This window comes from Marmota monax, unplaced genomic scaffold, assembly GCF_021218885.2.
Source record: "Marmota monax isolate L192 unplaced genomic scaffold, Marmota_monax_Labrador192_F-V1.1 WCK01_AAM20220418_F8-fsc00071, whole genome shotgun sequence".
Classification (NCBI taxonomy): domain Eukaryota; kingdom Metazoa; phylum Chordata; class Mammalia; order Rodentia; family Sciuridae; genus Marmota; species Marmota monax.
This window is the reverse complement of record NW_026695217.1, coordinates 6,425,432-6,441,472: the sequence shown is the minus strand read 5'-3', so window position 1 is coordinate 6,441,472 and position 16,041 is coordinate 6,425,432. Positions and strand designations below refer to the sequence as shown.

Here is a 16,041-nt window from a genome sequence, read left to right as displayed (position 1 = left end):
AAAACCTGCACGGCTGCTCAATAGCCCCAGGTAGTCACAGGTTAAGTTTTGTCTCCCTAGGATTTCCTGATCCCTACTAAGATCATAAAAAACACTTCTGTGGCATCTCTTCCCATAAGCATTCCCAGGAGAAGAGGAAAGTCCAGAAAGCACTTTAAAATACTAGCATTTTGGTTGCCAATTTACTTTCCCCAAGAAAGAAGAAATCCACAAGACTGTTATTATCCAAATGAGATGATAAATTTCCTGTGATCTAAGGAGGAGTCACTGAGCACATACAAAACATTATTTTTTATTTATCTTAAAAACAAATAGGAAATAAAGTTAGCTGAACATAAAGGTGCATGCTTATAATTCCAGCTACTAATGAGGCTGAGGTAACAGCAGGAACTCAATTTCAAGATCAGCCTAGGCAACTTAGTGAGATCCTGTATCTAATAAAATAAAAATTTTGAAAGGCTGGTGACGTAGGCCATGTGGAAGAGTATTTGCCTAGCATGCTCAAGGCCTTGGGTTCAATCCCCAGTAAAAGTGAGAGAGAGAGAAAAGAAAAATGTACCAGTTGCAAAATACATAAGAGTTGACAGAGGTAACAAGAGCTCATTCACTTTTAGCATACTGCATTAGGTAAACCTGCATTGGGGAGTTTTACAGAGTGCACTACTCTTGCTAACCTGAGTTAATGATTATAAACAAGAAAAATGGTTCTCAAAGTGGGTTCCCAAGACCAGTAGGGTCAGCAACACCTGGGAACTTGATAGAAGTGCAGGCTCCACTTCACTCTGAATTAGAAACTCTAGGGGAGGAAACCAGCCATTTGTGTTGTAACAAGCCATCAAGAGAACTCTGAACTCTGAGGCATCATACACCTATAGGAAGACTAAGCCTGGCGGTTATTTCCCAAGGTCTTTTTTTTTTTTTTTAAAGAATTTAACCTTTATTTATTTGTTGTTTATTTGTTTTGTTATGTGGTGCTGAGAATCGAACACAGGGCCTCACCTATCCTAGGCTAGCGCTCTACCCCTAAGCCAAAACCCCAGCCCTTCCCTAAGTCTTAAATGGGATACCTGGCAATTAACAGAATCACCATTTGTTTTCCTAACCATGTAGGTTATATGGAAGAAATGAAATGGACGAGTGAAAAGCATCAGGGAAATTCAGTAACTATTAAAGACTTAAAAGATGCCAAGATAATGATAATGAAAAAGAAATAAAACATCAACAAAAAATAGGGCAATAAAAGGAACATTCATTAAAATATATAATAGAAAAGATGCTTTGAGAAGGTTCTAAAAAGAAATCACAATTTTTCAATACAAATAAGTAAAAACTAAGGAAATGGAAAGCCAATACTTCTATACACAGAAGAGTTAAAGGCATGCCTGGGAGTGCTCTCCTTAGAAGAGCCTGTTTGCAAGGTTAGCTGGCATTTGGGATCTTACATGAATCTAGATTTCCAGATTTCCACCATGAATTGATAAGAAACCAGTGGCTGAACTGTAATGTACAAACAATATGGCTTATGTTTAAAACCTGTTTTCATTCTCAAGAGTCTGAAATTTGAGTATGTGTCAGACATGGACTGCCTATGTGACCAGACATCAATAAAACACTGCATGATGGTCTCTAGCAAGATTCACCTAATTAGCAACATTTCACTTGCACTGTCATAATTTCTTGCTGGGGAAATTAAATGTGTCTTGCCTATGTGACTCTACTGAGGAAACTTGTGCCTGGTTTCACCCCATGCACCTTTTCCTGTTGCTGATTACACTTTATACCCTTCTGTTTTAATAAAGCACAACTTTGAGTAATGCAACCCACACACTGAGTCCTGCAAGTTCTCCTGGCAAATTATCCAACCTGAGGGATCCCCAATATATTCTCTTTGACAGTCACATACCAAGATAAAAATGAGACAAATATCATTGAATCTGATGGTTCATAATACTCTAAACGTTTAAGTATTATTTTATCTCCATTTTCTTATTCTTTTGGAGGGGGTAGGTTTGAACCCAGGGGCACTTAACCACTGAGCTATAACACCAGCCCCTTTTATCTTTTGAGATAGGATCTTGCTAAGTTGCTGAAACTGGTCTTGAACTTGTGATTTAGCCTTGCATAGTGATACAAGTCTATAATCCCAGCAACTGGGAAGGCAAGTTGTAGGCCAGTCTCAGCAATTCAGTGAGACCCTGTCTCAAAATAAAAACTAGAAAGGGCTGAGGTAGAGCACCACTGGGTTCAACCTCCAGTTACCAGGCCACCCCCACCCCCAGACCCCAAAAGCATTGATTTTTATCTGTTTCTAACTCATAGAAGGTAATGTTCTTCAAGTCTCCTGGAAATAATACAGTAAGCTCAAGGACATATTTTTGGTAGATTCTGGGATAATAGTACATAGATTCAGTTAGTACAATAATTAGTTATATGGGTGTATCAAAGTTTGGAAGTACAAGTAGGTGGTATAGACAATTAATGAAAACTACTATAAAAATTTTAACCAGGAAACCATAAAACTTTCTGTGGGTCTCTGAAGACGTATCTGAAGACACTGTAATTAAAGAGAGAATTTTTCAGAAGACTATGTATCTAATGCAATAAAGCCTGATCCAAATCAATTTAATAAAGTTTAAGAACTACTGCACCATGATATTTCATATAAGTTACTAACGTGGGAGAAAAGGAAAACGAGAATATTTTGAGGCAAACAACTCAGACTTAACCAGACATGAAAATATTTACTATGTTAGATAGTATTTCATTTTATAACAGTAAGCTTTCACATTTCGTTTTTATTAAAAAATTAGGTAAGTAAAGAAAGCACTATTTCACACTGGAACAAAAAAAAAAAAAAGAAGAAGCAGAGCTTTAAGTTATTTTAAAGGACACAATTATTGGAGACAGGAAAAGAGTCAGGCACAGTGGCCCAAACATATAATCCTGACAGCTCAGGCAGTAGAGGCAAGAGGATCCTGAGTTCAAAGCCAACCTCAGCAACTTGGCAAAACCCTAAGCAACACAGCAAGACCTTATCCCAAAATAAAAATTATTTTTTAAAATGGGGCTGGAAATGTGGCTTAGTGGTTAAGTACCCTTGGATTCAATCCCTGGTTTGCCCCTCCTCCTCCAAAAAAAGAGGAAAAGAGCTTAAACCCAGATTTCCACTGAATATCATTTTATGCTGTCAGGCAGTAACAACGTATCATTCTTTTTATTTTTTTTATTTTTTTTTAGAAATTGGTGTTTATTCTCTGTAAATTGGTGCTTATTCTCCTTATTTCCACCATGCTTATTAATGTGTGACTGCAGAACAACTCAAGACCACTCGGTGGTTGTTCCTACCCACTCAGTGGCCTGAGCAGTGGGAGCTGCTGACCAGTCTTCAGTGGCTGGCTGGGCACTCCAGTCTTCAGTTGGGAACTGCTGGATAGGCACAGAGAGCACCTGCACACCTTCAGACCAGTCTGCAACCTCAGGTTGAGTAGCAGTGAACTCAGGAGCTGGAGCAGTCCATTCACCCTGAAATTCCTCCTTGGTTGTTAGGGTCTGTAAACAAGTCAAGATGGCGCCTGGTATTTTGCCAGAGGGAGTGGTTTGTGAAGTAACGCCAGCGAGCCATTAAGTGTGGAGATTCCTTATTGGTTGACTGCTGTATCTAGTTTATGTTAAGATAAGCTGTGTGGAATGTATATATACCCCTCCTGTCCTGCAATAAATGGCTCCCACTCCTGCTGTATCAATGTACACAAGTTGCTCGTCGCCCCCCGGTTAGTTTGCTGCAGCCGGACTGGAGCAGATGGTGGCCCATACCGGGAGCCCCGGGACACTCGGGGGTAAGTTGACGAGGAAAAGTGCCCGTCCTTAGATAACGGGAGCAAATCTGCTCGTCCCTAGGCAGAGAGGGCGAGAGGAAAAATGGACATTTTGAGAAAATGGAGAAGATTGATACAGTGTTTGTGTCTTCTCTTGAAATGTTGTATTGTCTTTGTGACGAAAATATGGAAGGGGTGTTAAGTAAATTACTAAGGGAAGAAGTCACCCCAGTGGAACCAAGAGCAGTTAGGGCATGTGTTGATGGAAGCCCAGGAACTCTAGTCAGAAAGAAGAAAGTTCAGAAGAGGAAGGATTATCAGGAAAAAAGTTGCAGCAAAAGGCTATTACTGAATACTTTTCGTTACCAGAGGGTGCGTGAATCAGCGTGGCGGCTGCCACGTGCACGAGCTGGTAATGGCGCAGCAAGGACTTTCCAAGCAGAGGCAGCTGGCTCTTACCCGCCCCCCGCCCAGGGAGCGGGACGCCACTGCGAGAGCCCAAATCCAAACCTGACCGGAGGCACAGTCTCGCAGGCTCTTGCTCCCTGTGCCCAGTGGCAGTTTGAGTCCGGAACACTCCCTGGATTCTCCCGGGGGGCCATCTGGGGGGTGACAGCAACTTGTGTACATTGATACAGCAGGAGTGGGAGCCATTTATTGCAGGACAGGAGGGGTATATATACATTCCACACAGCTTATCTTAATTAACATAAACTAGATACAGCAGTCAACCAATAAGGAATCTCCACACTTAATGGCTCGCTGGCGTTACTTCACAAACCACTCCCTCTGGCAAAATGCCAGGCGCCATCTTGACTTGTTTACAGACCCTAACACTTGGTCACAGCCTTTTCAGCAGCAGCCTGCTCTTCCTTTTCAATCTCTTCAGGATCTCTGTACAAGTACAGATCAGGCATAACCTCCCATGGGTGCTCACGGGAAATGGTGCCACACAAGGGCAGAACTTCTCGGGACAGCATCCACCACATCAGACCCACAGAATGAGCTCCCTTGTTGTTGCATGGAATGGTAATGTCCACATAGCGCAGAGGAGAGTCTGTGTTACACAAAGCAATGGTAGGCAGATTGACATACGACACTTCTGTAAGAGGCTGGTGGTCAGCCCTGGGATCAGTAACCACCAGAAGACGTGGCTCCCGGAAAGCTGCCTGTATCTGGTTAGTGAAGGTTCCAGGAGTGAAGCTGCCAGCAATAGGGGTGGCTCCAGTGGCAGCAGCAAACTTCAGCACAGCCCGCTAGCCAGTATTCCTAGAGGATATGACACTGACATCAGCAGGGTTTTCAATGACAACAATGGCACGAGCTGCCAGCAGAAGCTTCTCCCAGGTCCTCTTCAGATTTATGATGTAGATGCCATCACTTTTCCTTTTGTAGATATACTGTTCCATCTGGAAATCAAGGTTGGTGCCACCTAAGTGGGTTCCTGCTGCAAGGAATTTGAGGACATCCTTCTCCTTCATTTGCAGGACATCAAGGGCTCCGGACATTGTGACAGTTTCCCTTTAAAGTTACGATGGGAATCAAGAACAACGTTGTATGGATCCCTCCCTGGGTACCGCAGAAAGGACAAAGTATCATTCTTTAAAAAAAAAAGAAAAAAATTATCCTACCCATTAAGGAAGTAATTTTAAAGTGTTAAGAAGAAGCCAAGGGTTGGGGTTATAGTTCAGAGGGAGACTGCTGGCCTCGTACAATGAGGCACTGGATTCAATTCTCATCACCACATAAAAAAAATAAACGAGAAAAAAAAAAAAGCAGCAGCACCAGCAGCCAAGTATGGTGGCCCATGCCTGTAATCCCAGCAATCCTGGAGGCTGAGGCAGAAGTATTACAAATTCAAAGCCAGCCTCAACAATCCTAAAAATCTTAGCCAGACCCTGTCTCAAAATAAAAAGGGTTGGGGATACAGCTCAGTAGTAAAGCACACCTGAGTTAATTCCCCAGTGCCCTGTCTCCCCAAAAAAAATTTAAAAAGAAAAATTACTGAGGGCTGGGGTTGTGGCTCAGAGGCAGAGCGCTCACCTATCGTGCGAGAGGCACTGATCCTCAGCACCACATAAAAAAAATTAAGATATTGTCTCCACCTATTATAACTAAAAAATAAAAATATTTAAAAAAAGAAAAAATTATTGGGCTGGGTCCATAAGTCAGTGGTAGTGTGTATGCTTTAGCATATTCCAAGGCCATGGGTATCACCATAATGGAAAAAATAAAAAGTATTACAACATACATTTAGAAAAATGCATAGGTAAAGACTTGAGATGCCACACAAAAATGCTAATATTATAAATGATTTTCTTCTGCTAATTTTCTGGATTTTTCATACTTCCTACAATGAGTTAAAAATAATGTAAATTTGTTTAAATAAAAAGTTTATTTTATTATTAAATAACTGTTAGAGTCTGTAAACAAGTCAAAATAACACCTGGCATTTTGCCAGGGGAATGTTAAAGTTCCTAAACAAGTCTGGATGGTGCCTGGCAAAATGCCAGAGGGAGTGGTTTGAGAAGTAACAAAAGCGAGCCATTAAGTGTGGAGATTCCTTATTGGTTGACTGATGTATCTAGTTTATGCTAATTAGATAAGCTGTGTGGAATGTATAAATACTGCTCCTGTCCTGCAATAAACGGCTCCCATTCCTGCTGTATCAACGTACACAAGTTATTCGTCACCCCCCGTTATTTTGCTGCAGCCGGACTGCGGCAAATAACAAAATTAATATTAAATTTTATTATTTGAAGATGGTAACATCCATGATTTCTTGCTGACACTATCTATACAAAGGAAATTAAATCCATTGTACAATTTAAATGAATTTCCAATAATTCTTTAAGGCCTAAAGTGCCTACTCTCCAGATAAAATGTAAACCTGTTTTAAGATGCATGTGATCAACTGATCAGAGAACATTAATTACAGTTACTTCCCTGGCTTTCAGCTGTTGCTGTATGTAACAAGTATATCTTTAGAACCACAGAACCCTTGCTTAGTAAGTACAAGGCTCTGGGTTCAATAACCAGCATCACCAAAAACAAAAACAAAAACAAAAAAACAGCCCAAAATAACTATGGCCTATTATGGCAATTAAAAATTAAGTGATTTAATTCTACATTATACATTGTCACCTTCCTGTCACCTCAACTTTGTTTTTAACTTTGCAAAAACTTCAGTATTTTCTGCATACTTGAACTTGTTATCTGGTGGTTATCAAAAGGAAGTAAACACATTTCTTCCTCAGAGTAAAATATTTTATTTAGTTAAACAGAGAACAGAATAAATATATCATCTTATACAGGGCTGAGGTTGTGACTCAGCAGTAGAGGGCTCACCTAACACATGCAAGGCCCTGGGTTTGATCCTCAGCACCACATAAAAATAAATAAATAAAAGGTATTGTGGGGCTGGGGTTGTGGCTCAGTAGTAGAGCTCTTGCTTCACATGTGTGAGGCACTGGGCTCAATTCTCAGTACTGCATATAAATAAATAAAATAAAGGTCCATCGACACTAAAAAAAATATTTTAAAAAAAAGTATCATGTCCAACTACAACTAAAAAATACATAAATAAATAAAGAGGCACTAAGACTTATCAACACAGTAATTATCAAGAAAAGGTGCAAATGAGTTTAAAATAATCTTTTAAACAACTTAAAATAATTATGACATTTTATAAGACTTCCATTCAAAAAATTTAAGCCCAATGCTAAAATAAGCAAAATCACAGCTGGTACCTAGTTACTCACTCTTCCAAAAGATTCCAGAGAGCCTAGGTTTTACTGCATCCTCAAGCAATAGGACTATTCAAATATTATAACAAGAAAATACAAGCCTTTGGGCTGGGGATGTGGCTCAAGTGGTAGAGCGCTTGCCTGGCATGCGTGCGGCCCAGGTTCGATCCTCAGCACCACATACAAACAAAGATGTTGTGTCCGCAGAAAACTCAAAAATAAATACTAAAAAATTCTCTCTCTCTTTCCCCTCCCTCCCTCCCCTCCTCTTTAAAAAAGAAAAGAAAATACAAGCCTTCTTCTTAAGGGAAAAAAAAAAGAATGCAAGAGAGACATAAGTAAATTAAGGAACCACATTCCTAATGACAGTCTGATTTCTAATTCGCAAACCTGAATATTATCAATGCCTTGAATAAAGTCAACAATTAGTGATTATTTTTCCAGCAGGAACTAAGGATGAATGCTGATGCTCCATTTCTGTTCCTGGAATCCTGACTTCATTTTTTTTTTTAATGTGTAAGGTAGCATCTTTAAAAAACAAAAAATTAGTCTCTTCTTTCAGCCTAAATGGAGTAACAATTGACATTTTAATACCCCCCAAAAACAGACAATACTTTAAGCAATGTCAATCACTGGACATCAGATAAAGAAGAAAAGATGATTTCAAAAAACAAGTTTCCTGGGGCTGGGGATATAGCTCAGGTGGTAGAGTGCTTGCCTAGCATGTACCAAGCCACTGGGGGTTCTATCCCCAGGACCAAAAAAAAAAAAAAAATGTAAGGCAGGCTCTAGAAGTACCTTACTGTATAGCCCTAAGAATTACCAGCACATGGACCTACAGATTATGGGTCAGATACCAAAGAGGAGAATTGTTGTACAGGGAAACTTAAGAGATATGCAGAGGGTCCTCTCAGTACTCAGGTGAGAACCTAATAGCACTTGCATATGAGGAATTATCCAAGACAATGGAAAAAATTAGAGTGAAAAATGCTTGATATTAACTAAGAATTAAGAGTTTGAGTCTACCGGCCTAACTAGAAAAATACACAAGTTCTAAGCATTAGTTAGTTTACTCCAGAAGGTCCTGTCCCAGTAGCAGGTTAATAATTACCTCTGTTCTGAAGAACACTGCTCCAACCTCACCTAATAAGATTCTAAAGCAAGACCCAGAAAAATCACACTTTTCTCAAGGAACTTAAATATACGCTAAGAAAAAGCTCAGGAAGACCTACAGAATTACAGAAAAATTCAGTACTCAACATAGCAAAATTCACTACATTTAGGATCATCAAAGATTAACAGGCATACAAAAAAAACAAAATGCAGGCCTGTGAGCTGGGGGTGGTAGAGCTTTTGCCTAGCAAGTGCGAGGCCCAAGGTTTAGAGAAGAAAAGGGCATGGAAGGAGAGAGGAGAGGAAGGATGAGGGAGGAGAGGAAGGGAGGAGGAAAGAGAAAATAGAGAAACAGAAAAATATTTTTTTTTTAAGAAATAATGGTCAAATTGTTTCCAAATTAAACAAAAAATATAAACCAAGATCAAGAAGTTCAGCCGGGCAAGGTGGCACACACCTGTAATCCCAGCAGCTTGGGAGGCGGATGCAGGAGGATCACAAGTTCAAAACCAGACTTAGCAATGGTGAGGTGCTACGTGACTCAGTGAGATCCTACCTTTAAACAGAATACAAACCAGGCTGGGAATGTGGCTCAGTGATCAAGTGCCCCCCGAGTTCAGTCCCCAGTACCAAAAAAAAAAAAAGAGAGAGAAAAGGAGAAGGAGTTGAAGTTGTTCAACAAAGGCAAGCATAAGTAAATAACATTATCAACCCACTTGATCTGATTTACATCTAACACTCCACCCAATAAGAACAGAATACACATTCTTTTCCACTGCACACAGAACATTTACCAAGACAACATATCCTGAGTCATAAATTAAATCTCAATAAATTTGAAAGCATTCAAGTTATACAAAGTATGACAACAATGGAATTAATTTAGAAGTCAATAACAAAAAAACTCTGAAAAGTCTAAAAATATTTGAAAAAGAAAATAAAACATTTCAAAATAACTCATGAATTAAAGAAGAGATCAAAAGGAAAATTAGAAAGTATTATGTGTAAAATGAAAACCAAAAACATTACATACTAGAATGTATTGCTAAAACAAAATGCACCAATAAACTGGAAAAAAATGTTTTTAAAGGAAAAAAAAGAGCTGTCTCAAACCAATGACCTCACTTTCTACCTTTAAAAGAGGAAATTAAGAAAAGCAATAACTTAAAAAAGATGAAAATCAATGAAACAGAAAACAGTAAAATAACAAGAGAAAATCAAGAAAAACAAAATCTGGCTTTGTTGATATCAATAAAATTGGCAGTCCTAGCCAAAAGGAACATGAAGAGTGAAGATGCAAGTTAACACCATTAGAATGAGGCTGGTAACAACACTACAGATTCTACAATATTAAAAGCACAATAAGGGAATATTATGAACAAACCTATGCTAATAAGTTAGACAACTTGGATAAAATGAACATCTCCCTTGATAGACAAAAAGTACAAATGCACTCTCAACAAGAAATAGATAACTTATAGCCTTAAATCTGTTTTGAAAATTGACTCTGCAGTTTAAAACACCTCCCACTAAGTAAATGTCCCACTGCTGGAGAATTATGAGAAACACTTAAGAAATAGTTATCAACTCAGCACAAATGCTTTCAAAACTCATTGTACAAAGCAAGCATTATTCTGACATATAATAAGCTTATGAGAAAAGTACAGACCAATGTCTCAAATGCAAAGAATTTTTAAAAGACTACAACAATGTTTTTAAAAGGTAATACATGGGACTGAGCTTGTTGTTCAATGATAGAGCACCTACCTATCACATAAGAGACAGTGAGTACATCAATCAATCAATCAATCTTTTTTTTTTAAGGTAATAAATACATCATGATCAAGTAATGTTTACCCTAGCAATGGAGGGTTTTGTTTTGGTTTGTTTTTATGTGTGCTGGGATTAAACCCAGGGTCTGACAGAAGCTAAGTATGCCCTCTATCACTGAGCTATGCCCCCATCCTCTAGATATAGAGGATTGTTTTAAAATCCAGAAGTTAATCCATGTTACTAACCCTATTAACCTGCTCTTTTCTTTAAACAGAAAATCATAATCTTTTCAACAGAGAAAATATACCTGATGCAATCTAAGTCATTCCTGTTGAAATCTCTCAGGAACAGAAGGAAACGTCTCAACCTGATAAAAAGTATCCGTGCCAAATATCAGACTAACATGATACTTAATGATGAAAGATGAATGCTTCCCTTAAGGTTAAGAATAAGATAGAGATATCCACCTTACCACTTATAATCAGCACTGATTTGGAGATTCTATCCAATACAACCAAGAAGGAAAAGGCATTTGGATTGGAATGAAAAAAAAAAAAAAACTGTGTTTATTGACTAGTAATATAATCCATTATTAAAAAAAAAAAATCCCAAACAACCTACAAAAGAGCTAATGAAACTACTAAGTAGGTTTAGCAAGATCACCAGATTAGGAATTTCAATCAATATAGATAAATTCCTATTAAAAATTGAAATTGGAAAACAATACTATTACAACAGAATGAAAAACTATACCTGGTGCAGTGGCACACACTTTTGACCCCAGAGACTAGAGAGGCTAAGGCAGGAGAACTGCCAAGTTGGAGGCCAGCCTCAGCAATTTAGCAAGACCCTGTCTCAAAATAAAAAAGATAAAAATAAAAAAGGAAGAGATATAACTCAATGGTAAAGTGTCCCTGGGATCAATCCCCCATATTTCCCCCCCCCCCAAAAACAAGAGAAGAAAAATGAAATACACAGTGTATACCAGGTATGCCCACCACAATGTCCCCTCTATATTCTCCTAGCCTTCTTTGTGTCCCAGCTCAGAGCACATACATCCTACCAATGTTTCAGTCTACAACTTTATAATATATGTTTCTCTTTCCATCTCCCCCATCTTTTCTGAATTGTTTAAAGTAAATGCCAAAAGAATTCCAGTTTCTAGTCTACCCTACAAAGAAGATTGGAAGTCATGATCTTCCTCCACTAAAACAAAGTTGAACAATCTGATATTCAACACCTCCTACCGGATCTGTAAGAGAACTAAGGTCACAGGACAAAGTACTGTCCCCCAAAGTGGAGAGAAAGGCAGGCAGAAACAGAGAATTACAACTTACCAGGGCACTAGTCCAGAAGAAGAAACCTCCACTTTCTCCAGGAAAGGATATGGAAACCTAACTATATGATAAATTCTTGGAAGCTGAATATATACAAGCTTGGTAATTAAAAACTCCAGGGCAGCTACTTAGAAGGCTGAGGCAGGAGGACTACAAGCTGGACAGCCTAGACAATGTACTGTGGGCCCCTGAAAGGGCTGAGTATGTGTCTCAGAGTACATGTGTGTATGTCCCTGGGTTCAATCCCAGTATCACAAACAATAATGAGTCCAGGGCAGTTCCATCTTCAGGGGGATCCATATTTCATAAATGCCTTACCAGGTTTTCACAGAGATTACAGAAAAATCCCCTCCAGCTTCTAAGAGGGGAAGGGAGAAAGAAATCATTGTGAAATATGCCCAGAGCATTCTATTCTTAACAAGGTCTGCCCTCTGTTTGACACAGTTTAAATGGCCTAGGGGAAAGCCCCCTCTAGCCTTCCTACCTTACCTGAGAGAGGAAACAAGCAGAGAACTACTTATGAAGGTCACAGCTAAGGGATATAGGCTCACCAAAAAAAAAAAAAAAAATGAGACCTGCTCATAAAACCAAGAACATTTCCCATTGTCCAACATCTTTCTACTACATCAACAGAACATCTGTATAATAACAAGGGATCACAAATCAAAGAACTACACCAACTGGAACTTATTCAAGGAGTTTCTAGGAAAACTCAAAGACAAAAGAGGAAACAAAAACAATGCCACAAGAGGAAATGTCAGCCTCTAACACAAACAGCTACAGCAAGCACAAAATAAAGCCTAACTCCTGGCCAGAAGAACAAAAGCTCATGCTGAAGGCCTGCATGCCTTAGTTCCTTTTACCTAGTGTATATGACTAATATGTGGCAGGGAAAGGAAAAATTAGGCTTAGAATACTATGAATCCCAGCAGAAAACTCCACCCCGTTTTCTTAGCCCCCCCCTTTTTAAACCTCTCCCCTCCATTTCTTTTTTTTTCTATTTATGTATTTTGCATTACAAGTCTTAATACACCATTATACAATAACTTATCATATCCCTGATTATATATTCCCCTCCATTTCTTCTACTCCCACTATTACTGGGTAGGGAAAGAACTCAGAAAAGGAAGAGTAATAGAGAAAAGGGAAAAGATTGGTAGCATGGTAAAATTAACCATTCACAAACTTCTACATGTGACAGAAACAGTATACAATCTAAAACCTAGTCTTTGTTTTGGTTTTTTTTTTAATATTTATTTTTTAGTTGTAGTTGGACACAATACCTTTATTTATTTTTATGTGTGGTGCTGAGGATTGAACCCAGGGCTCATACATGCTAGGCACGTACATGCTACCACTGAGCCACAACCCCAGCCCCTAGTCTTTGTTTCTAAAGGGTCTAGCGGAGGTATCAGTTAAACAGGTGAGCAGTTAGGTAACTACTATGAAGTTGTTCTGTACAAGGGGAGACATCCTGACATCCTAAAATGGGCTTACATCCTTCTTAGGATGTCAGAAATTACATGAACAATGATTGGCAGTTTAGGAAATAAATAAGATGTGCAATGACATGAAATGAGAAACAAAGATTTGGGGGAAATGCAGTGCCGCAGTCCGGCTGCAACAAAATAACGGGGGTGGGGGGGGGGGTGACGAGCAGAGCAACTTGTGTACATTGATACAACAGGAGTGGGAGCCGTTTATTGTAGGACAGGAGGGGTATATATACATTCCACACAGCTTATCTTAATTAACATAAACTACACACAGTAGTCAACCAATAAGGAATCTCCACACTTAATGGCTCGCTGGCATTACTTCACAAACCACTCCCTCTGGCAAAATGCCAGGCGCCATCTTGACTTGTTTACAGACCCTAACAATGCAGAACAAGGGAAAGGTGGCAATATAGGCTACAATTACTAATGACCCTACTGAGAAACATTTTGATAGAGTAAGAAGCTTTGTCTCATGAAAAGGAGTGACACAATCTATGTCTTAGATCACACAGCTTGCAGAAAACAAGACTCCAAGAATATGAGGCAGGATCAGAGAGACCAGTTAAGAATTAAATACTGTAATTTAGCCAGGTATGGTGGTACATGCCTGTAATCCCAGCTATTCAGAAGGCTGAGGCAGGAAGACAGACTGAACAACTGAGCTAGACGTTGTCTCAAACATTTTTAAAGGGCTGGAGATGTAGCTCATACAAAAAACACTCATGGGTTCTATCTGCAATACCACCAATGTATATGTGTGTATGTGTATATATAAGTATGTGTGTGCTCATGTGTATACACACACACACATAATCTAAAATGAGAACGTATGGTCTACAGTAAGACTCGCATACAGACAGAATGACTAGCGGAAGCCATCCATCTTCATATTTAGTGACTAAACAAAGGGATGAAGAATATTACCATTTATCCCAGTAACTGCTGATCTCCAATTTCAAAAGAAAAGAAAACTGAACTACAGAGCTAACCAAATGGCCAAAGAGGCTGTAGAGAGAAACACAAAAGGAATTCCAGATGAGGCTATAGAGCAAGAAGCTGGCTGTTTACTATCTTGAATGTATCAGAAACTCTTCTTTCAGATAGTATAGGAGAAAGGGTTTACTTAATTATTGTACTTGCCCAACAATGATGAATACCCATCACATTATGCAAATTAATGTCTAATTATCAGAAAATTCATAAACTACTTCTGTTGACATCTTTATTTTCCACCTAGTGATTCTACTGGCAGCTGCTATTTTCACTAAAATTATTAAATAAGCCTAACAAAACAAGTCCCACTCTCATATGAATTCCTGGTCTCAAATAATTTAAGTCTCTTTTTCCCATAAGTTAGTACATGAATTAGTTTTTATAAAATCACAAATAAAAAAAATTACATAAAAATAAATGTTGTCTCCCTTCACCTTCTCCCTTCCTATGTTCTTCATCAACTTAGCTACTGTCACTTACTCAGGATATTCTTCCAGTAGTCTCCTTTTCCCAAATATTCAAGGATCTACCAAGAAAACATATTTTCGCCAATATATATTTAAAATTACCTGTTTAATCTACATGAGGAAAATATGTCAATGATCATCAAAATAAAAGAATGCCTATTCCCTTTAACCAGTAAGTATACTTTCCGGAGTTAATCCTAGAGACACTCTTGCATACATACGAAGTTACCTCATTTCAGAACTGGTTATAAAAGTCAAAAAACAACTAAATATCCAAAAACAGGAGAATGGTTAAATAAATTATGTTACATCCATAAAATATACTGGTGTAGAATTGCAAAAGCAAATGAGCATCCAGGCACAGTGGTGCACACCTGTAATCTCAGCAACTCAGAGGCTGAAAGGAGAATTTAGAGTTCAAAGCCAGCCTCAGCAAAAGGCGCTAAGCAACTCAGTGAGCCCCTGTCTCTAAAATAAATAAATAAATAAATAAATAAATGGGGCTGAGAATGTGGTTCAGTGGTCAGGTACCCTTGAGTTCAATCCCCAGTACCCATTGCCACCCCCACCACCCAAAATAAATAAATAAATAAATAATGAGACCTGGGAGTGAGGCTGACCGTGGATGAGCAGAAGGGAACTTTTCAGGGGAAAGAGGAACGTTCTAAACCTGGATTGTGGTCATGATATACAACCACAGTTGTATATACAATCACACTTAAAATGGTTTACTGTTTTAGTGTGCAAGTTATCCCTCAATAAAGTTGTTTACAAGAATATACAAATAATAGCATTCTCTGCATAGTGATGAAGAAAATTCTCCAAAGCCTCATGTGGTGGCACACACCTATAATTCCAGCAACTCGGGAGTCTGAGATAGGAGAATCACAAGTTTAGGCTAGCCCCACAACTTAGGGAGACCCTCAGCAATGTAGCAAGACCCTATCTCTAAATAAAAATAAGAGAACTGGGGGTACACCTCAACTGTAAAGCACCCCTGGATTCAATTCCAAGTGTTTTTTTTTTTAAAGAAGAAAAATTTCCCCCTGATGTGTTGAATGACAAAAAATTAAGAAGTACAGAAATGTATGCATGATTTAAAAGCCAAAGGTCAAAAAAGATGGAAATAAGAAGCAAATTTGTGTTTGTTTTTCTATTTGCAAGTAACTTTGAATCGATATATAAGAGATAAATAATAGTAAGATATATGCATAAAGAAGGGAAACTTGAGCTGGAACTCAGTGTTATGGTGCTCGCCTAGCACACATGAGACACTGGGTTCGATACTCTGCATCCAC

General features: G+C 38.7%; 1 protein-coding gene and 1 pseudogene across 5 annotated transcripts in view; both read right to left on the bottom strand.

The window, feature by feature from the left end:
• Positions 1-16,041, bottom strand: part of Arid4b (AT-rich interaction domain 4B) — a 143,428-nt gene that overhangs the window by 94,613 nt on the left and 32,774 nt on the right. The gene's annotated exons all lie outside the window — the stretch shown is intronic.
• LOC124084682 (small ribosomal subunit protein uS2-like) lies at positions 1,891-7,769 on the bottom strand (annotated as a pseudogene).